This window comes from Suricata suricatta, chromosome 1 (genome assembly GCF_006229205.1).
Source record: "Suricata suricatta isolate VVHF042 chromosome 1, meerkat_22Aug2017_6uvM2_HiC, whole genome shotgun sequence".
In the NCBI taxonomy this organism is placed as follows: domain Eukaryota; kingdom Metazoa; phylum Chordata; class Mammalia; order Carnivora; family Herpestidae; genus Suricata; species Suricata suricatta.
The window spans coordinates 79,208,462-79,231,181 of NC_043700.1; the positions used below are offsets into that span (position 1 = coordinate 79,208,462).

Genomic DNA, 22,720 nt, shown 5'->3' on the forward strand with positions numbered 1-22,720 from the left:
CTTAGCTGTCTACAAATATGTGTTGTAGAAACATTGTTTAACCTAGCTACACACACACACACACACACACACACACACACATCCTAGAATTAATTTGCCTTTTTCCAATTACAATAGAAATGATGACGGGTAGCGTGGGTGGCTCATTCGGTAAAGCTTCTGACTCCAGCTCAGGTCATGATGTTGCAGTTCATGGGTTCAGGCCCCAAGTCGGGTTCTGCACTGACAGCTCAGAGCCTGGAACCTGCTTCAGATTCTGTGTCTCCCCGTTTTTCTCTGCCTCTCCCCCACTTGTGCCCTCTCTCAAAAATAAATAAATAAACATTAAAAAAATAGAAATAATGATGTAAGGTCACTTCTCATTCTCTTTTCAAAGCTGGGAAACTTAATTAATGTTAAGCACAAACATAGAGAAGCATAATTTACCCTGTGTTTCCTAATGGACTCTTATTCTTACTGAGCCTGACCTCCATTGAACATTCAAGAATGGCTTTGAATTTTTTACTCTCATAAGTCTTTGAACAGTGAGCACTTTTCTTTTTAAGCATCATGAAGGATCACTGGGAAGAGTGGTTGGGGGAGTTGCAGGTAATTCTTTTTTGAGCCTGTTGAGTCCACAAACTGGAATTTCATCATGTCAGTATAAAACTAATTTGATGGGGGTTGTCCAGAAGTTTTAGGAAGCTCTCTGATTCCTAATTATAAGGGAACAGAAATGTAGGCAGTGAGATGTGACCTGGGAAGACAGCCTATGTACATGTGGAACACCTTAACACCAAAACCTGATGAATGTTTAAAAAAATAAACGCTATACCCAAATTTCAATTAGAAACATGGGTACATAAATTATAAATGAAATAATATTCAGTAGAATTCATCTGTGTGGAAAAAGAAAATTACATCATGGAAAGCAAAAGTGGCTCAATATCAGAACGTCTATCAACATAATCCATTTTATTAACTTAAGGAGAAAACTTATTTGATTCTGTCAATGGACGCCAAAGATGCATTTAATAAATCTCGTGGCCATATATAATAAAACACAAATAGATTATAGTATAGAAATATAATAAAAATCTATTCAGATAATACAAATGTTCAAACAATGAAATGCTAAAATCATTTCGATGAGACACCTAATCAACCATTATCATCATTATTAGTCAGCATCTTCTTGGAGACTATAGAAGATACAATGAGAAAATTATATTACTCATGTAAAATCTGGAAGACAAGAAGCAGAACTATTTATCTATTGATATGATTAAAATATCTGGAAAGCCCAAGAGACTTTAGTGAATAAAGACCAAATATGATTTGGCAAGTTGGTTGGTTATGAAATCAATATATTTAAAAATCAAAAGCATCCTTATTTTATAGCTCAAGTTGCATATAAAAGTATAAAATCTTATAGAAGATTGTAATATAAGCTCTTTACCTAAAGGAAAACTTACTTGTGTTAGAAGATAATATAATTACCATAACATAGAAATTGATCCAAATTCAATTTATAAATTTAATATAATTGCAAATAAAATATTGTAGTATTTTTATGGAGAGGGATTTGGAGGATTGGATAAAATAATCTTAAAATTTACTAAATCAGTTTCCAAGAACAGCCATGGCCATTTTTAAAAATAGTAAGATTTGCCTGATCAGGCATTAAAACAGAGCATAAAGCTACTGCAGTCAAATCTACGTGGTTTGATCATAGGAATGGACAAATAGAGAAGTGAGACAGAATGTGAAATATCAGTTTCCAGGAAATGTGATAATTAACTCTATGAGAGAGATAGTTTACGTCAGCAGGTATAAAGAGTGGATTATTTAGGGGCGCCTGGGTGGCTCAGTTGGTTAAGTGTCTGACTTTGGCTCAGGTCATGATTTCACAGTTCGTGGGTTTGAGCCCCGTGTCAGGCTCTGTGCTGACAGCTAGCTCAGAGCCTGCAGCCTGTCTTCAGATTCTGTCTCCCTCTATCTCTGACCCTCCCCTGCTCACACTGTGTCCCTCTTAGAAAATAAAAACATTTTTAAAAAATTTTAAAAAAGAGTGGATTATTTAATACAAAAAATACTGATTAAATAACTGCTCATCTGGATGAAAATGATAGTACTGTCATATCATATTATATGTATAAAATACATTTTACAGAGATTAATGTTATTAAATGTAGAAACTAAATTGTATTAAAGCTCTTGCAAGATAGTTTGAAAGACTATAATCTAGAGGCAGGAGGTAGGGAAGGTTTTCTTTTTGTTGTTGTTGTTTAAATTTTTTTCTAATATTTTTATTTAGTTTTGAGAGAGAGAGAGACAGACAGACAGACAGACAGCGTGAGCAGGGGAGGGTCAGAGAGAGAGGGAGACACAGAATCTGAAATAGGCTCCAGGCTCTGAACTAGCTGTCAGCACAGAGCCCGATACGGGACTTGAACCCACAAACCGTGAGATCATGGCCTGAGCCGAAGCTGGACGCTTAACTGACTGAGCCACCCAGGCGCCCCAGGAAGGTTTTCTTAAGAATGGAGTCCCTGTCTCATGACATTGGCTATGTGGAAATCCACTACACTTTTACATGAGTATATATGGTGTAAACAAGACAGAAAAAGTAGATATGGAAAACTATATGCAAGTCAAAGGTTGGTGGGTTAATCCCTATAATATTTAAAAAGTTCATTCAAGTTTAGAAAAGTGTATTTGAGGAGGTGGTCCCCAGAGGAATAAATCCAAATGAATTTAAAATCCAAATCCATTTAAAAATGTTCTAACTGTATATTCTTGGAAACACAAAATTAAAATGGCAGTATGATCATCAATTTTTACTAATAAACTAGCAAAAATTTTAAAGACCGTTGCTGGCAAGGATGTAGGAAAAAGTGTACTCTGATGCACTGCTGATTTAATGTGAAATTTTATGACTTAAAAAAAATCTGCCAGCATTTACTAAAGTGGAAAATAAGTGTACATTTTGACTTAGCAATGTTACTCCTGGTTATTAACCTCTTGGAAGTAAAACACTGTACTTGAGGATATATGGAAAAGGATGTTTGATCACTGCTCAAATAATGAAAAATTATAAACCAGTGAGTGCCTATCAGTAGTGAAGTAAGTGAAAAAATTCTGGTCTGTCTGTACGAGGGATATTATGAAGCCTTAGACAAAGAAGATGTAACAAATGGGAGCTCTAAAAACAGACTTAGAAGATCCAGGAGGGACTGCATAGTTGAGAGCAGCAAATGCCAAAAATAGTGTGTAATAGAATTTCATTAAAACGAAACTACTAATGAAAAATGCCTCCATATACTTATGTGTGTTGTTTCTGTATTTAAGATGATATGTAATTGTAGATGACTGTCACAAGTATGCAGAAAAATATAGGAGGGTTAAGGCAGTGGGTTGAGTAGGGGACGTGGGGTGTGGATGATGAGGGCAGAGTGAAAGAAGAGATAAAGGAGAGCATGGAATAAAATGTGATGAAACAGTCATGCTAATGAATTTGCTGACAGATTTCCTTATTTTAATAAATTAAAATAAATGTAACTTTTAAAAAAACCGACTACCATTCCCATTACTTGTACACAAAATATCTTGTCTTAGGAGGAGTGTTACTTTTGCGTCTGGAAGATTCAGTATAAGAATGTCGGTGGTCCTGGAGGAAAGGGAACTGCAGTGAGCAAGCGGCAGCCTGAAGGAGTACTGGTGGGCACGGGGCAGGGGCTCCAGTTCCTGGGGAGATGTGAGGGACCCACTGCCGGGGATCACCTGTATGCAATGGAGGCAGCAGCTGACAATGTCACCAACCTTCGTTAGAGCAGAAGAGGAAGAAAATGGCAGTCATCTGCAATACTTGATGATGAAGTCCCTGGAAATTCCCTGAAATAACTAGGGGGTTACTCCTAGGGGTCTTTAGGATCTGCAGTCTCAGGGGGAAGCATGATCTTCTCTACATTATAGTCAGTATGCTGTGCAACGAATTTGTGCTTCAAGGTAGATCTAGGAGCATTTATCTTTCTACCTGCTAACACCAGTCAAGTGATCTGATAACTGACTGCTAGGATTTGTGAGTCTGACTTGGACTCTGGACTGAGTTATTTCTGCTTCAATTTATTTCCCACATCTCTGGGATATTTCACTCATTCCTACAGTTTTCAAGTATTCCCCAGCTGTTACCATGTGTGCAGCGTCTTAGGCCCTTCGTGCTGGCTGGCCAGCCCTGTTTCATTCATGCAGCAGCATTCTTGGCTCAGTTGACGTGCGTGTGGAGGCTCACTTCACACCCTGTCTGATGAGAGTGATCCCTGAAACAGACCGACCGTGGGCACTGAGGACACGTGTTTTACTTTGGCTTCCCATTCTCTCTTGGTATTGCAAAGCTGAAATGTGATGTGTTGCCAAAGCATTTCTTCTGATCAGAAAGGAGCAGAAACTAGTGATTTAGAAGGTTAGACTGCCTCAGCTAGGAATAGCTTTTAATTACCGTAAGTTTCTATACACCGCACAGCGGGAACAAAAGGAAATTCTAAAGAAACATAGGCTTTCCTTAGAGCCATCTGAATGGAATGATAATTAAAACTAAGTTCAGGCTGGTATTTAAATTCACGTGAAAATTATTTTTAAACCTACTGAGCAGAGTCGCATACACCAAGGCAGAAGGTGATGTCACATCCTGAAAAATGTTAAGGGACATCTGTTTCCACATCCCAAAGATTTTCTTCTCATGTTGCCATGAGCCAGGTTACTTAGGTTTCATGGCATTAAGTCAAGCTGTCTTTTAAGATGTGCTTGTTGAGGAGGGAGCGAAATGTTAAGGTGGCAGCTGTTCCTTATATCACGTCCTAAGGAATTCAGTATGTGAATTCCTGAAAATATTGGTTGTAGATATAAACGTGGGTAATTGGTTTTAACCATGATAGAGAAAGCAGCCTTAGGAAGGCACTGTGTAGATTTGTTTAATCAGATATGGATGGGGATCAATAGGGATATTTAAATTTTTAGTTTTTATTTTTTTAATGTTTGTTTATTTTTGAGAGAGACACAGAGCTCGAGCAGGGGAAGGGCAGAAAGAGAGGGAGACAAAGAATCCGAAACAGGCTCCAGGCTCTGAGCTGTCAGCACAGAGCCCGACGCGGGACTCAAGCTCACACACCATGAGATCACGACCTGAGCTAAAGTGGGATGCTTCTGCAACTGAGCCACCCAGGCGCCCCAGGGATATTTAAAATTTTAAATATTATTCTGCTATTTTTTAACTATTTTGGTTTTATGGAAAAGGCACTGATAGTCATATTAGTGGTTTGAAGTGTGTGAAAGCTGTTTCCCACGAAAATCTTACTTGGATAGGATTTAATATAAACAAGAGCTCACCCACCGCAAACCCCAGCAAGCTTCCATTTGGGGCATTTAAAGTCTATGTCATAGCTACCATGTTTGCTTTCCGTTACTGATTTAAGTTTAGGCATAGTGACGTGTACATAGCAGCTTGCTCTGGCCTCAGAGCAGCAAAGAAATGGGGCCTCATGATAGAATCTCTAGACAGGTGTTTGTAGATTCACACATACATATACACCCCATTTTAAATATGAATATGCATGTTGAGTAATATAAGCTGTTAAATATTAAGTAAGACTTTAAACTTTAAATTCCAGGATCAAGTTCATTTGTTGCCCTCCCCCCACCCAGAGGTCATAAATATCCTTAGGGCGATGTTACTATTCAGAGAAATTTTCTTCTCTCTTTAAAGAGAATCTTTTCAGGTGGTGTAGGTTTAAAGGCAGACCTTGTCTCTCAGATTCTGCTTCACTCCTTTCTCCATTCTGCTTTCTCCAGCAAACATGTGCAATAGTTTTGACCTTGGGTGCTTTCCCTGGGTGTTCGACCTTGAACTTGCAACCTAAACAAGTATCTGAGAAAAGGCAATACCAAACTGGAGATCAACTATTGTAACAGATGATGAGGCATCTGACAACCCAGCCAGTGGATATAATATTTCTGAATGCTATTATGGAAAAATGCAGTCCACATAGTGTTAAAAAGAACTGTAGCAAGAACATTTTCAAACTTGGGATTGAGAATACAACTCCTGCTTGGACCCTTCAAGGATTCCTTCTCAACTGTGATGCCTTGTTGAGAGCACAGAACATAAAGTTAAGACCTGGAAGCTCTAGTCTCAGATCTGCTAATTAGTTGTGTGACTTTAGACAAGTTATCTGTTCAGGGACTCAGTTTCCTCAGCTCTAAAATTATCATAAATCCTGTGCTCTATACTACTGGAGTGAAAATAGACTGACATGTTAAAGTGCTCTGGAAACTAAAAACATAGTAGAAATGCATGTGTGATCATCATTTACTGCATATATTATTCAGATATTATCCTGGTACTCTGGACATTCTTTTCTGAGTAACACTGGTATATTTCCAAGATCAGGATTGGTGGTTTCATGGTATCAGGGGCCTCAAGTTTGACAGTGTTTCCAGCGAACTGATCAGTCTGGATACATTAGATGTTCCTGTGGGGTGATTTGTGGCTGGGTGCGAAGCCTAAGCTGTGCACCAGCCATGTTTCAGTTTGAGACATATGAACAGCAATGGATAAGAATCTATTTTCTTTGTTGTAATTTTAGCATTTCATTTATCTGATACTTTGCAGTTTGATTCTCTAATGTTCATTTCCTGTGAGTGTTTCTTTCTGAAGGGGAGAAAAACTGGAAAAGATGATTACTGCAAAGGAGTGCCCACATTTTCCATTGTAGTCATTTTAATACTGATTCCCCTTCCGACCTGGGTTACACATAGCATGTGCCTGTGGGTCTGTCTTCTTAAACCACCATGAAAAGGAGTATGGGAGGAAAAAAAAACAACTATTCTTTATGATTCACTTTTCAAATCATACTTCTGCCTGATGGGCTGACCAGCAAATCACCTTGTCCCTCTTTTTCATTTGTCCAACTCTGAGTCGTCATCCGGTTTCATTTTGGAGACATCATTCAAACTGCCTAATGTGAAAGGCTTCTGTAGGATTCTTTGACCTTGGATAGAGCAGAAAGTAAAAGCAGCAAATAAAGATTTCTTTTCTATCTTTCTCACAAACTTACTTCATTTTCCCTCTAATGACTCTTGTTAGACAAAAGATTAGCAGAATGTTTCTTCTCTAGCCTGATTTTATGAGATTCATGAATGATTAACTAGATGACATTGTTTGAAGAACTTCTGAGGCCACAGCCACCTAAAAATTGTGGAAAAGTTTTTTTTTTTCCTTAAGGAAAATGGTTTAACCATTTAGACTCTGAGAAACATCAAAGATAGAAGGAAGGGTTCGAGTATTATTAATTAATTAAACATCAGACCAAACTACAAGTGGTGTTACTGGATGACAGATTAAAGAAGAGGATTATCTTACTTTATATCACTTCCCCCTTTAGAACAATGCTGATTCTCTTTGGGACATCACAGAAAGTAAAGAACAAATAAATGACATAAACTCCAAGAATTACAAAGAATTCATCCATGCAGTATCGCATTTGATTCTCCCAGGTACCCTGTTGTGTTATACAGGGACTTGATGTGTCAGGGAGCTGGAAAGTAATTTTAAACAATTTGCTGAAGGTCACAATGAAATCACCAGAATCGAAGTCTTCTGGTGTTGAAGCCACTGGACTGTAAGAAGTTTCTTAGGAATAATATCAAGGTCCCTAATTCTTTTAATAATATGAGTTTGATGATGACTTTCAGTCAGTCCACTGCTGAGGAAAACCACACCTATAAATGTGGTTAAGAACTTCCTCTTTAAGTTGACCTTCAGTTGAGGGGCTGGGGGAATTTGATTTTCAAAGACACTGTGGATTTCTAGGGTAACTACCTTGGATAATGCATTTTGTTCACAGGGTCCATGTACCTGAATACAGGTGCTGACATGCTCTAATGGCTTTTTGATTGTTCATTTCTACTAGGATAAGTATACCTCAGGTTACTGGGTAGTAGCTTTGATAATTGTATGATAGTATTTTTTGGCTTCTCTCAAGTTAGCTGGGTTATAGAATGTGAGTCTTCACTTTTGAAGAAGTGACATCCAATAGGAGCTAAGCCATGTTGTCAAAAGGCATCATGAGATCTTATCCTACAATGTCAAGATAAAAATATCCAAGTAAGGGGAAGAACTGTATATCTTAATATTATTTCCTCTAATTAGACGGTTCTACAGATTATTTGTTATCCTGTGGTTAGTTATTCCATACCTTATTAACTCACTTAAATATTTTTATTATTCTTTTGTAGAAGAAGTATAAGGTTTCATGTGTTAAGAAAGCATGAAGAGGGGCACCTGGGTGGCTCAGTTGGTTAGGTGTCGTCCATCCCACAGTTTTGTAGGTTTGAACCCTGTGTTGGGTTCTGCATTGACAATATGGAGCCTGCTTGGGAATCTCGCTCTCCCTCTCTCTCTGAACCCCACCCCTTGCTTGCACTGTCTCTGTCTCTCTCAAAAATAAATAAACTTAAAAATATTAAAAATAAATAAAATTTAAAAAGAAGGCATAAAAAGATGACAAAAACACAGCCTTCTTAATATCAGTTTGATTTTTATTATGATAAATTTGACATGCAGATGGGATATCCATGTGGAAATATCTAAGCAAGTATTTGGAAATAGGTGCATGAAATTAAGAGAAAGTGACAGGCTATGTATTGTCTAAAAACATTTGCCTAGGGGTGCCTGGGTGGCTCAGTCAGTTAAGCGTCCAGCTTCCGGCTTCGGCTCAGGTCATGATCTCACAGTTCGTAGGTTCGAGCCCCACATCGGGCTCTGTGCTGACAGCTAGCTCAGAGCCTGGAGCCTGCTTTGGATTCTGTGTCTCCCTCTCTCTCTGACCCTCCCCTGCTCATGCTGTCTCTCTGTCTCTCAAAAATAAATAAAACACATTTTAAAAAATTGAAAAATAAAAACATCTGCCTAACAGTAGATGAAATAATTATTCCTTAATTTTCTTCTCACACAGCAAATGGGAAAGGTGTAATATCATCTGATTGTCCCTTTTACTCAGGAAAGCTAACCTGCTCCAGACTCCTTCTTGCATCTTATTGACTATAATTGTGTCCCTCAAGAATAGCAAGGGATGCTAATAAAGCGTGTATCTGTTCTTCTCTACTTTCTGTATTGGAATGTGCAAAAAAAGAAGCAATTTGTAAATGACTTTTGAGTTAGGCAGGTAACCACGGGATTTGGAATAAATATTTTGAACGCATCCTTACAGAAATGAACTTTGAACATGAGAAAAGCAAGAATGAAAATTAGGAAAAAATGATCAAAGTCAGAAACTTGGGGAATACTGACATGGAGAAGAAAAGTTCATTAGGTTTCAGTACAAAGGTAAAGAGCAACCTCTCACCTGTTAAGATGGCTACTGTCAAAAAACAGACAAATTAAAAAAAATAAAACTAGAAAATAACAAGGGTTATTTCTCCATGGCTAGGGTGTGGAGATATTGGCACACTGGTGCTCTATTGGTAGAAATGCAAAACGGCACAGCTGCTATGGAAAACAGTATGGAGGCTCCTCAGAAAATTAAAAATAGAATTACCATATGATGTAGCAATTCCATTTTATATATATCCAAAAAATTACAATCAGAATCTTAGGGAGATATTTATACATCCATGTTCAAAGAAGCACTGTTCATAGTAGCCAAGAGGCAAAAGCAACTAAATATCAGTGGATTAATGGATAAACAAAATATGGCATATAAATATGATAGAGTATTATTTATCCTCAAAAAGAAAAAAAACCTCTTAAATACTATCATTAGGGAACCTTGATGACATTATGCTACATGAAATAATCCAGTCACAAAAAGACAAATTCTGTATGATACCACATATATGAGGTATCTAAAACATTCAAATTCATAGAAACAGAAAGTAGAATAGTGGTTACTAAGGGCTGAGGAGGAGAAGGAAAAGGGAAGCTGTTGTTTAATGAGAGTAGAGTTTCAGTTTTTCAGTTTGAGAAAGGTTTGGAGATCGGTTTCACAACAATATGAATATACTTAACACTACTGACCTCTACACTTAAAAATGGTAAAGATGGTAAATTTTCTGTTATGTTTTTCTTTTAACCACAGTTAAAAAAAATAAAATGCCTCAGCTTTCTGCTTTGGTAGATTTGGGCTGGATCCCACAAAGTTGAATTTCTAAGAAGTTCCCACATGATACTGCTGGTCCTCTGGTTACACCTGGGGGTCCGTCCTCTAACATAAGACTTATCCCTGGATATCAAAATCCTCTGTTTATATGTCTAGCTCTCCTTTAGACTGTGAACTCCTGGATCAGGGACCATCTTGTTTGTCTTTGTATCTCCAGTTCTAACCCACTGTTTGTTCCTGAATAAATTTGTGTTGAATAAATAAAACAAGACAGGGAAAAAGATAAAAAGCAATAAGAACAAAAATAAAGGTAGCCAGATAGTGCAGTGTCCTAGAAACTAAATAAGGAGAGAGATTTAAGATGGAGAGGAAGGTCATGTTGCCTAAATTGACAGAGTCATTAAGGCAGATGAAGAAAGACGGCTGGATTTAGTGATGAGGAGGTCACTAGCCTTTCAGAAAAAGCAGAGAAAAAACCAGAGTCCAAAGGATTAAGGAATAAGTGAGTGCTGATGCTGTAAATACTGGGTAGAGAAAACAAGGAAGCAAAAAGGAGTGTCAGTGAACATACAGGAAGAGATTTCATTCTGGGTGAGTTTGCACACATTTTGGAGCTGTGGGCCACCAAAGCACGCTGGAGGGGGGTCCCCGTGAGTTCTGCAGTCATGGGTGGTGGGAGGCTCCAGAACAGAGAGCTGGCGGTTGCTTAATTGGTCTTGCCTTCACTGGAAATTCCTCAATTATTATTTTTTAATCATAACATTTCCTCTGTAGCAGCATATTTGTTACAGTCCCTTTCTTGGGTCAGTTTACCAAATGAGAAGTAACAAAATGCTAGGCTCAGTCGGGTAACAGGCAGACTCAAAATTATTATTATTTTTTTGATGTAGTTAGGGATTCTGGTGGGAAAGAAATTGTTATATGAAAATCACTAGTAATATGGCTTCCTTAAAGGATATGAGTGCTGTCTAATTATTTCTTAATGTTTATAAAATACCAATAAGAAGTTTATTTTAACTAATTTGACAAGACTCAGTTATCCAAAATAATTGTAGTGAAAGAAAATCTTGTGAAAGAAAAAGAGAAAGAATATATATGATATTATATTCAGTTCTGTTTTATATGCTCTTTCTTCCATAGCATCTCAAAACAAGTACAAGTCCTTTTTTCTTTAATGCTTATTTACTTTTGAGAAAGAGAGAGAGAGCAAGCACAGAAGGGGCCGGGGCAGAGGGCCCGAAGGGGGCTCTGAGCTGATCCCAGCTAGTCTGACAATGAGGCTCAAACTGGAGAACTGCGAGATCATGACCTGAGCCAAAGTCAGACGCTCACCCGCTGAGCCTCTCAGGTGTCCCTCTTTTTTTTTTTTTTTTTTACATCCTTATTCTACATAGGAAAGTGGATGGACCTCGAGGGTGTCATGCTAAGCGAAATAAGTCAGGCGGAGAAGGACAGATACCGTATGTTTGTACCCATAGGTCTAACAGGAGAACAGGAGAAACCTAATGGAGGACCAGGGGGAGGGGAAAGAGGGAAAGAGAGTTGGGGAGAGAGAGAGGGACACAAAACTTGAGATGCTGAATGCTTGAATGCTGAAAATGAACTGAGAGTTGAAGGGGAAGGGGGAGGGGGGGAAAAGAGGTGGTGGACGTGGAGGAGGGCACTTGTGGGGAAGAGCACTGGGTGTTGTATGGAAACCAATTTGACAATAAACTAAGAAAAAAAAACAGTGGAAAAAAAATAAATCCTTATTCTACATCTTCTAAAATGTTTACGCAAATGAGTTTTGCTAAAAAAAAATTCCAGATCATTGAAAAAAATTATAAGAAAAAAATGTTAGCATGAAATAAATTGCATCTTTGTTTGGAACAATAGTCTTTTAAGATTATGATTCAGGTTGTGAGCTATACTCATCTGAACCAGGGCTTATTTCTAAACTCCAAAACGTATTAATTCTGTAAGCAGGGGCAGTTACTTAATCATTCTGGATTTCAGTTCATTGAACAATAAAATGGGGATAATGATAAATGTTACATAGGGTGGTTATAAAGATGAAATGAGACAGGTGTTGTAAATCTAGTACTGTGCCTGACGTATAGTAGCTGCACAGTGCAAGCTAGTTGCTGTTGCTGATGTTTCTAATCTTATCATCATGATGATATTTATATTTTAGTGCCATAATTAACTTGGAAAAGGTTTTTTTTAATCTTATTTTTATTTGCTTGCTTTAACAATAACTGCAGAAAGTTTCTTAACTTCCAATATGATAAAATATAGTATCTAAATGACTCTTTACCTTACATATTTATGTTTAAATATAGTTTATTTATATTTCTTAATTATATGTAATCATCATCATCTTCACCATAACAGTAGCTTAATAGCACTCTCTGTATCACACAGTGTTCTCTAGGCTTTATATATTGCTCATTTAATCTTCAGGGAATAAAAAGAGATAGATACCATCAGTAATGTCTCCCATTTTCCAGGTGAGAAAACTGAGGCACCGAGAGATACAAAACCTAGAAGTAGATGTGCTTGGATATGAAACAGAATATTTAGCTCCAGAATGGGTGCTCTTCATAATCATTACATTTTTTTTGCATAATCATTACATTCTACATGACCATAAATAACATGATAAATGATCTATTTACATCTATTTATGATATCTATTATATTTTACCACAAGACTGTTTTTGGTTGTATATTTTAGATCCCAAAGGGAGCAATTCTAACAATTTCACTAAAAGGTATTTTTCTCTAAGTATTTGAGATTTATGATCTTAGGCTTTCAGAACCTTAAAAGGTCAAACGTTGTTACTCTATTCATCTTCCCAAATACTTTCTGCTTTATGAAAGGGCACCAATCTATTCAATATAGATGCAAAAATAGAATTTATGACACGTACAGGTCTTGGCTCTTCAATCAGAGCTCTTTCCACTATGCTGCATAATATAGTGTCAGATTTTCAAAATAGTAATTGTTAAAGCCTGCAGCTATTTGAGACTGATCCCTGTTTTGGCAAAGAAAATAGACGATTCAGTTTAAAGCCCTCTACATTTCAAGTCCAGAAGAGAAGTGCACTGCATGGCCTTGTATTTATTTATTTGTGGGCCGATACAGAGGGTGAGTCCTTGGTTTGGGGCCAAGACTCAGTTAAAATCTATGTAAGCCGTCTTCTGAGATCCTATCCCTGGTGCTATCGAGGGGAACAGGACTCCGCATGGTAAAGAGACTTGGGTTTTTGCTTCCAGAAGGTTGAGCTAAAACTTTTTCCTGGAGAGGAAACACTTTTGCTGACAACTGGAATGGAAAGGATGTTGTCAACCTTATTTTTTGTCCTCAAGAATATGGCAAGCTACTCAGCCAGAGGCACACATTCCTACAAACTGTCAGAAGTCATACTGGAAACAAAGTAAGGACTTGGGATGGGAAACCTGCCCATCACTGAAATACCTCCCAGGCCTTTTTGCACTTTTCCACTGCAGAACCGAGTCCAGGTTATTTTTTCTGCTTTTATTATATATTCTTTCATCTTTCCTTTTCTTCAATGCACATTATAATGTAGATATAAGACTTGGGGAGTCTATTCAGAGTCTGAACTACTTTTGTCAAGGTGATTTATTTTTAAGGAAAATCTACAAGAGATTTTAGAACTCTAGACAGACTCCACAGGGACTCATTGCGCAGAGATTAGTGTGCTTCATGAGAGTGAGGGATTTTTCAGTGCATACTGCTGGACACTGTCCCAGGCTGGTAATTGACTGTTATGAAGGCACTTATTTATATCTGGGACATGGACATTGGGGATGAACTGACTGAAGTTTGAATATTGGCTGTCAGTGACCTTGAGCATTTAACCCTGGTGTCAGGTTTTCTCATTTATGAAAGGAGGTATAAATGAGAAAACGAATGTGAACTGCAATATTCTCTGAGTAATTAGTTCGTCTATTGCTATCGATAGATCCCATCGTGAGTTTTCTTGGCACATGACCTAAAGCAGAGCAATGAGACATTACCTTAACTACCAGGATTGTGTTTCCCTAGGAACGTGGGAGGAAGAAGCCCTCCTTCTTAGGATGTGAGTTGAGGTTCTCAGCAGTTTTGTTGTCTCTTGGAAAGAACCTGTCTGAGAATATGACCAAGAAGGGGAAAAATCAGAAGCCCTAGAGTCCAGCTGATATTTAAGCACCAGGATCTAGATAAGAGTTATCTCTGGAGACTTTAGATGAGCTGAAAAATTCCAACATTCTCTACTTTCTCTCTTTTCCCTCCCCTTCCTTTTTTCCTTCCCTTCTTTCTTCCTTTTGGCTCCTCTCCACCTCCTCGTCCTCTTTCACCATCACCTATGGAGAATAAGATCCTCAGCCTGGCATACAAGTCTCTTCTTGAAGTGATTCAGGATCATAATCTTAGTAAATGTCTTATTATTATTATTATTATTATTATTATTATTAACCCTCCTGCGATCACCTGGAGTCCTACATGTCCCTGTTGGGCTTGTTTTTCTTGGATCACTGGACATCCTATCATGTCTCTACCCCTTTGTAATCACTCTTTCCTTTGGCCAACTCTCTTCTCACGCTCACCTGCCTGCTTTTCCTTTGCAGCTTCTGTGGGAAACTTTCCTTGATGTCATTTGCCATTAATTGGGTCATAATTTTCTCTGATCCAGTAAGTTGTACAAGCATACACTCCAGGAATTATTTGGGTTTTTTTGTTTTGTTTTTGCATATTATTTCATTCTAACTAGATCACATGCCTTTTTTAAGTTTATTTATTTATTTTGGGAGAGAGTGCATGTGCACACGCACATGTATGGGAGGAGGCGGGGCAGAGAGAGAGAGTAAGAGGGAGAGAAAGAGAGAATCAGAAGCAGGCTCTGGTCTGTCAGCACAGAGACAGACATGAGCTTGATCTCACAAATCACAAGATCATGGCCGAGGTTGAATCAAGAGTCATATGGTAAACCAGCTGAGCCACCCAGCCATTCCAAGATTATATGCCTTTTGAATTGCAGGTGACATCTTTTACCACTCTCTCACAGATTATGGGATTTTTGAATGAACAAATAAATATGGACAACCTTTATTTTTAGTATAGGTGACATGATATATAGGTATCAGTTATTATTATATAAAACATGAAGGAAAATGACATTAATTACTAATATAACTGAAGGAATGGCAATATAATTGTCCAAAATGTTGAATATTAGAAATGAAGGAAATTATTATTTCATTTTGGAGACACTGAACTTAAGCTGATAATGATACTATTAAAAATACTAGAATTTAGGGGCACCTGGGTGGCTCAGTTGGTTAAGCGGCTGACTTCAGCTCAGGTCGTGATCTCGCGATTCGTGAGTTCGAGCCCCTGTTGGGCTTTGTGCTGACAGAACCTGGAGCCTGCTTCAGAGTCTGTTTCCTTCTCCCTCTGTCCTTCTCCTGCTCACACTCTGTCTCTTTGTCTCTCAAAAATAAATAAACATTTAAAAATTTTTTAAAAAACTAGAATTTAAGTCAATGTTAAGGATTAGAGACACAGAGGAGAACAATCACTTGATACCGAATCATTTATTACTATGATTTAATTTTATGATGTTAGTTGGAAGATGTATGAGAAAAGAATTAACTGTTTTAATTCCAAATGCAAGGACAGTGGCCTTTGAATGGGTTATTTTTTTTTTTGTAAATTATTTCTACTGCTTGGTCTTATGTAGTTGCAAAGGCAGTGTGGCTAAGTAGAGCTCTATGTTGTAAGATTTTGGTATTTTGGGTATTTTGATATTGAGGGAAAGAAAATACACTGTGTGGTGGGCTTCTCCTTATTTGCCCATTCAATGGACCTGGAATGCAGTTATTTCCAACTCTCTATTTTCTGTTGTGACGGTTTACTGTCTTTAGCCCTGGATTAAATTCATAGAGGACTCAAACCATAATCCCCCCAGCCCAGAGAACACATTGGGATCTGGCCACATAGATAAACTACATAGAATTGAAGAACAGGAGCAGATCTTTAGCCCTATTGTAGTGGCAGAGTCATGAACTTGGCATAGCTTCTTAACTCTGGGTGGAGCGTCTCTAGGGTGACTGGAGGAGATTTGTTACTATGTTTTAATCAGGGCCAGTAGAACATAAGGTTGAGAACACAAGCCCTGATGACAAGCAGATCTGTGTTTGAGTCCTGACTCTGCTAGTTACTAACCATGTGACCTTAGGCAAGTTAATTAAGATCACTAAAGCTTCAGTTTCCTCTTTTGTGACACAGAGACAGGAAGAGAACCCTCCTCATAGGTTAAGGTCATTACATTAGTTATATTGAGCCTTTAGCAGAGTTCCTGGCCCACCAAGTTTCCACACATCTAATTATTTTTATTATGACCCTTCATTATTTGACAATATCTGTTAGAAATTTCACATGGAGGCTGAGTTGAGAATTAGGGGAAGCTCCAGGGCATTGTGTGATAAAGAAAGTTCACTTCTGTCTTTAAGCTACTTGAAACAAGGTAGGAAAAATCATGCAATTATTAATCATACAATAGCTATTGAGCTCTAATTTTTTGAGATGGAAATAACTGAGGGGAAAAAAGAATGTAAGGGAGTCAAACTAGACCTGAATGACTGCATGTATGCATATACACATATCTATGAACAAACTAACCTAACATGTAAAAAGTATATAGTAAAAAGATATAGTATATGTAAAGTATATAGCAAAAAGGTATAGGACATTTATCCTAGAGAAGCAAATTAGAAGCATCCCAAATGTAGATAATTCTATTTTATGATAAAGAAACAGAAAAATATAGGGGTACCTGGGTGGCCCAGTTGGTTGAGCTACCAACTCTTGATTTCAGCTTGGTCCATGATTGCAAAGTTATGGGATCAAGCCCAGCATAGCTCTGCACTGTGTGGAGGAGCCTGCTTGGGATTCTCTCTCTCTCTCTCTCTCTCTCTCTCTCTCTCTCTCTCTCTGTCTCCCTCTGCCCCTCTCCCCCACTTGAGTGTTCCCTTTCCTTTCCTAAAAATTAAAATTAAGAAAAAAGAAAAAGGAAAAAATATATACTTTATCTCCTCTTGGGTTCTCATGTGATGCAAGAAGAAATTAAAAGGGTTTTTGGAGACCCAAACAGGTACCTTGGCAAAAGCATGGTGCAAACAGAATTTTCTCATAGAGATTTAGAGGAAAAGGTTGGTGGAGGAAGGGTATCACTTGTCCAGTCAGCATTTTCCCTGAGAGAAAACAGACATGAATTCTTATGTTAACAAGAGTGTTGTTGGTTTAAGGTTGTTCTGAAATTTTTTTTAAATTTAATTCACATCTACTACATTCACGCCCTTGGACTTCTCTGAATTAGGAATTCCAGGTATTCCCTCAATATTTTTCAGATAACATGGCTTTGAATGACAATCTGCCACAGCACAGGGCTGCTGAAGGGGTCCAGGACACTGTGGCTTCTTCATAGCTATTTATGAAATTGTGCTGAACTAATTATTAGACCTTATTAATTATAAAGATCTGAAACTGGCCAGTTATGGTTTGAATTTTGCATTTCTATGATGCTTTCTATTTAGATTGAATCACCTAACAGACAGAAATTTTTCTTACTTTCCCATACCTAGATTATAATTAAGGGTTAATATTTATAACCAATAGGAAGGTATCAGAGTAATTATTTTATCTGCATCCCCCTTTTACATCCTTTAACATATGCACATTATCCCCAGAGAATCAAGCCTCATGACATAAACTGACGCAGTTAAGCAGCAAGCATGACCAGAATTCTTACAAGACTCCTGGGTGTGTGTGGGGGGAGAGTATTCTGTGCTCCCTGTCCCTCTGAAATACAAGTGCAACTAGTGTCCTATAATATACTATGACCCTTTATTAACATTATCTACTCATTTATGGAAAGAACCACGGCCTTGCTCATTTCCTACTGGCAAAAACCTTCACAATTTTTTTCTTTACATTAAGAATGCAGTCCCTCTCTTGAATGGAGTCATGAGAAATGACAACATGAAGTTGACTAATGCAGGAAACTATGGATATCAATTCCAAGGAATTGAGTGATATCCTAAAAGTCAAGTATTATTAGGAAGGGCCTGTTTATAGCCAAGTGTCAATAATCAAGAAAAATCTCCCAGGCTGGCGGTGCCTGGGTGGCTCAAAAGGTTAGCCATTCAATCTTGATTCTGCTCAGGTCATGGTCTCACAGTTTGTGAGTATAAGCCCCGTGTCAGGCTCTGCGCAGACAGCATGAAGCCTCCTAGGAATTCTTTCTCTCCCTCCCTCTCTCTCTCTCTCTCTCTCTCTCTCTCTCTCTCAAAATAAATAAATAAGAAAAAAATGTTAAAAAAATGTCTCCCAGACCTCCAAGTAAACAACTCTTAACATTTCATTCTCTCCACCAGATCTTCCTTAACAGAGCTGTGACAATGTAATTATTTGGGTTAAATCCCTCCATGCCTCAATAATTCACTTTCACTTCCCTAATTCTAAAATGCATTTAATCACTGCTTGTTCTTAATATAAATATTTCACTTATTCTGAATTATGCATTACATTCTCTACCACTCTGTATTTCCTTCTATACCTTTTCTGAAGCACCAAAGGCATGTAGAATAATTTGTCAGTTAAGTACCTAACATGTAGCAGATTTTTTCTGCAAAAACAAGGAAAGATGAAGGTAAGAATTTCAGCACTGAATTAAGGAAGGTAGCATGCCTCTTGTGCCAAAGAAGTTTAGAGCTATTGTCCTGTTCTGAGTTGCACCCAGGCAGAAGGAAGCTTATGTTTGTCATTTATTTCTTGAATTGATGATTAGGGACGTGGACTGGCCATGTCACGATGTCTTATGCTTTCAGGCCTGGAGTATTTTAATTTTTTTAATGTTTATTTATTTTTGAGAGCGAGAGAGTGTGTGTTTGCAAGTGGGGGAGGAACAGAGAGAGAGAGACACACACACAGAATCTGAAGCAGGCTCCAGGTTCTGACCCATTGACACAGAGCCTGATGCAGGTTCAAAAATCACAAACTGTGAGATCATGACCTGAGTTGAAGTCAGAAGCTAAACTGACTGAGCCACCCAGGCTCCCCAGGACTAGAGTATTTTAAAACATTCTTCCAGGGACACCTGGGTGGCTCAGTAGGTTAAGTATCTGGCTCTGGCGCAGGTCACGATCTCATGGCTCATGAGTTCGATCCCCACATCAGGAGCTCTGTGTCAGGCCCTCTGCTGTCAGCACAGAGCCTGCTTCAGTTCCTTTGTCCCCCTCTTTCTCTGCACCTTTCCTGCTTCTGTGCTCTCTTTCAAAATAAATTAATATTTAAAAAAAAAAAACAATGTTCTTCCAAAACCTCTCAATTTTTCAGTATTCAATGTTATATCTCATTAAATGTCAAAACATGTTTTTGAAATCTCAAACTATTGATTAGGAAAAGTGATTTACTATATTCCGAATTCCATTTTAACAAATAAGCTGGTTATTTGGTTTACCCTGCCTCCGCTTGCCCACAACCATTCTCCACCCTTTGTCCTGCTCTGGCCTCACCCACCTTAGGACCTGACCTCTCCTGCTTTCAGCCTAGCATGGAGTCCAGCCAATGTGAATCTCTCCTAGAAATCAGAGCACAGCAAGAGAGAGAAATCTGACCACATACAGCTGCCATTCCACTCCTACCCTTGCCCTGTTTAGAGAACTGGCTGCTTTCCTCTCCTTCCAGAGTCCTTGTCCAGGCTTCAGTGATACTCCTGGCCCCATCTCTCAGCAAGTCTCAGTAAATGAAGTCCCTTCCTTTTCTTTTCTACTAGGGGCACACCAACTGCTGTGGCTACCTTCCCTGGTGTTTCATGGGACATTCTTGCCCTTCTTGACCCTCCTATGTCTCTGTAAGAGGTTCCTTTTATTAATCCTTTTCAGGTAGACCATTTTCAGTGTGCCATCTGTTCCGTAGTGGGCCTTGACTGATGCAGCAGATGTGCCTTGAGCTCTCTCTCCCTCTCTCTCTCTTTCCCTCCCCCACCCCTTTATATTTTTTAACCTAACATTATGTTGATGGTGAGACCTTTAAACTTCAGGATGTTAACATTTATTCCACTCTTTCCACCTTACTGAGTATGTTTTATTTATCTTTGCATTTCTGAGTCTACATCAACCCCTCAGCACACTGTATCTCTCTTAGGATGTGTTAAAGAAACTCTTGTTCAGTTGAAGTGAATTGAATTCACTCTGAATTCTCTTGTTTTTATTGCATCAGACACCATGAGTAATAATGCTAAGCTGCACATAGATTATTGAGTGACAACCTGCCTACATAATGTTAAAACGGTCATTTATATAATCATGTTGCACATTATTTCTCCTTTTTTTCATTTAAGTGATTTACTTTAGTTATTCTCATGCAGAAACTTAATTAACGACTCTTTTTAAATTAGAAATAGCTCCCTCTGATAATATTTTATAGATCCATTGATTCTTTAATATTTATGCAAAAATTATAGTTGTCATTTTATAATATGGGAAGACACTTTTAACAATTATTGTTGAATTAAGGTAATTATAGGGTCAATTTATATAATCAGGATGTAAGGTCAAGTGGAAGTTACCTTGAGTAGGTGAGGAAGATGATTATTTTGATGAGTATTAGTAGTTTGGAGAAGAAAACCATTGTAAAAAATTAATAATTTTTTCTAAAAACAGTGATGTATTATCTATAATGATGCTTTGTGGTTTTATGCCTCACTGAATCTTGGCTGCTTTTGCAAGGCACATGCATTATAATGAGCTGCTGTGTGAAAATGACTAATGCTGTGAATACACATCACATTTAATTGATGTAGCCACATGTCTGAAATAAATGTGCCTTGTAGTGTCAAGTATAAACCTCTCTAGATTCCTCAATGTGTACTGCCCACATCTCAGTGTAAAAGTAGGATTCAGAAAACTGCCGGTTGCACTGAAATGGAGGGCTGCAAATGCTCAGTTCTTTGTATGTTTTCCGTCTATTACTTATGGGTTGTTTTTATTCTAGTAAATCATATCTGTAGAGAAGCATAAATAACATTCTTCTTTTACTGTTAAAGTCTGCCCTTCCTTCTGCATGGTCTCAGTTGATTTTTGCATCTGCATGTGTCTAGTTTATTGAGAAGACTCAGCTCAGTGGGGAACAAACATGAAACGGTTTTCTTTTTCACCAGTCTTTGCTCCCCTATTGCGTTATGTCAAATTCCTCTTCCCAGCTGGGTAGTGGATCCCTTAACAGCATCCTAGGCAGATACCATAACTCTCAAGTCATTTCCCATTACTCAAATTCTGTCTGGTTGAAATTTCCAATTACATTTGTTATACAGAACTTCCCCTTCCAACATCATGAGCCAGACTCAGGTCTCCTGGATGCATCGGGAAGGGGGCCTGGCTTGCTTTGCCGCTCTTACCAGTTCCTTACTTGGGAGCCTAGGGAGGGACTGGTGGACTTGCCTTTGGGCACTTTCTTCCACCCACTTTTCCTCATGTGCTGAGGAGGGGAGAAAGGAAAAAAGAAGAAGAATAGTTGTCTCTTATCTGACTGGAGCTGTTGTAGCTTTCTTTTTGTTGATTACAACTACTTCCTGGGCAATGGCTCTCCCGGGGGCAGCAGGCATGTGTTTTCTGGAGGGCTCTGTTGAGGGGTCCCCCGTCTGCACCATCTCTAGGGTCTGATCATGTTAATGTACACCTTAGCCTCCTGTTATCTGAGGCCCCTCCCGTGGCTAGCAGTTTTTTTCTGTGAGGTGCTGGGAAGGTCGTTCTTGTCCAGTTTTCTTCAGTGATGCCCACTTAACTATGGGAGCCAAATACTGGAAGTACGAGCTGGAATACTGAAATCACCTCTCTCTGTCTTTGGTTTTTTGTCAATCTACTTTACTTTTGCTTAAACGGATATAGGGAAAATCAGGAATATGCTGCACTAAGGGAAACCAATGAGGTGCTAGAATCCTACATTTTCTTAGGGATTCTCCTCAATCCCAATTATTTAGCTTGTTTATAAACAAGGGGGAGGTTTTATTTCCCATGAGGCCAAGAACCTATTGCTGTTAATGACCTCTTTCCTCTCTCATTTCCCTGTGTTTTTTAATAGACAGGGAAGGGGAGTCAGGAAGCTAGAGTGATGTTTGCAGGTAGTAGAGCTACTTCACCTGGCTTAGAAAGCTCTTAAGATGAAAAGCCTTTATTGTTTGAAGTTCTTTGTAGAATATGGGGTACTCTGACTCCTTATATTGTTAGCATTAAGCATTAACTGGTAATTTGGATAAATAGGAAAAATCCCATTTAAGATCATGTTACCTGTTCTCTCATACTCCTGTGAGGAGAGGCACCCAAGAGAGATGTTAGAAAGAGGAACATTGTAATAACTGAGCTATATCTCTTTTCTGGAATCTCTCCAACCTCCCACCCTATCCCAAACTACCTCCACTCAGGGGGTAGTTAACTCCAGGGTTCTGTTAACCAGATCAGTAGAAAGAGTGCTGGGTGGGAAACAGCCAGTCAGATTCTAGTCTGATTGCTGCAGAGCTCAGCAGCTCCCTGTGACTTCCCCA

At 38.4% G+C, this 22,720-nt stretch overlaps 1 protein-coding gene across 1 annotated transcript in view; it reads left to right on the forward strand.

The window, feature by feature from the left end:
• INPP4B (inositol polyphosphate-4-phosphatase type II B) overlaps positions 1-22,720 on the forward strand; it is a 411,625-nt gene that overhangs the window by 74,480 nt on the left and 314,425 nt on the right. The gene's annotated exons all lie outside the window — the stretch shown is intronic.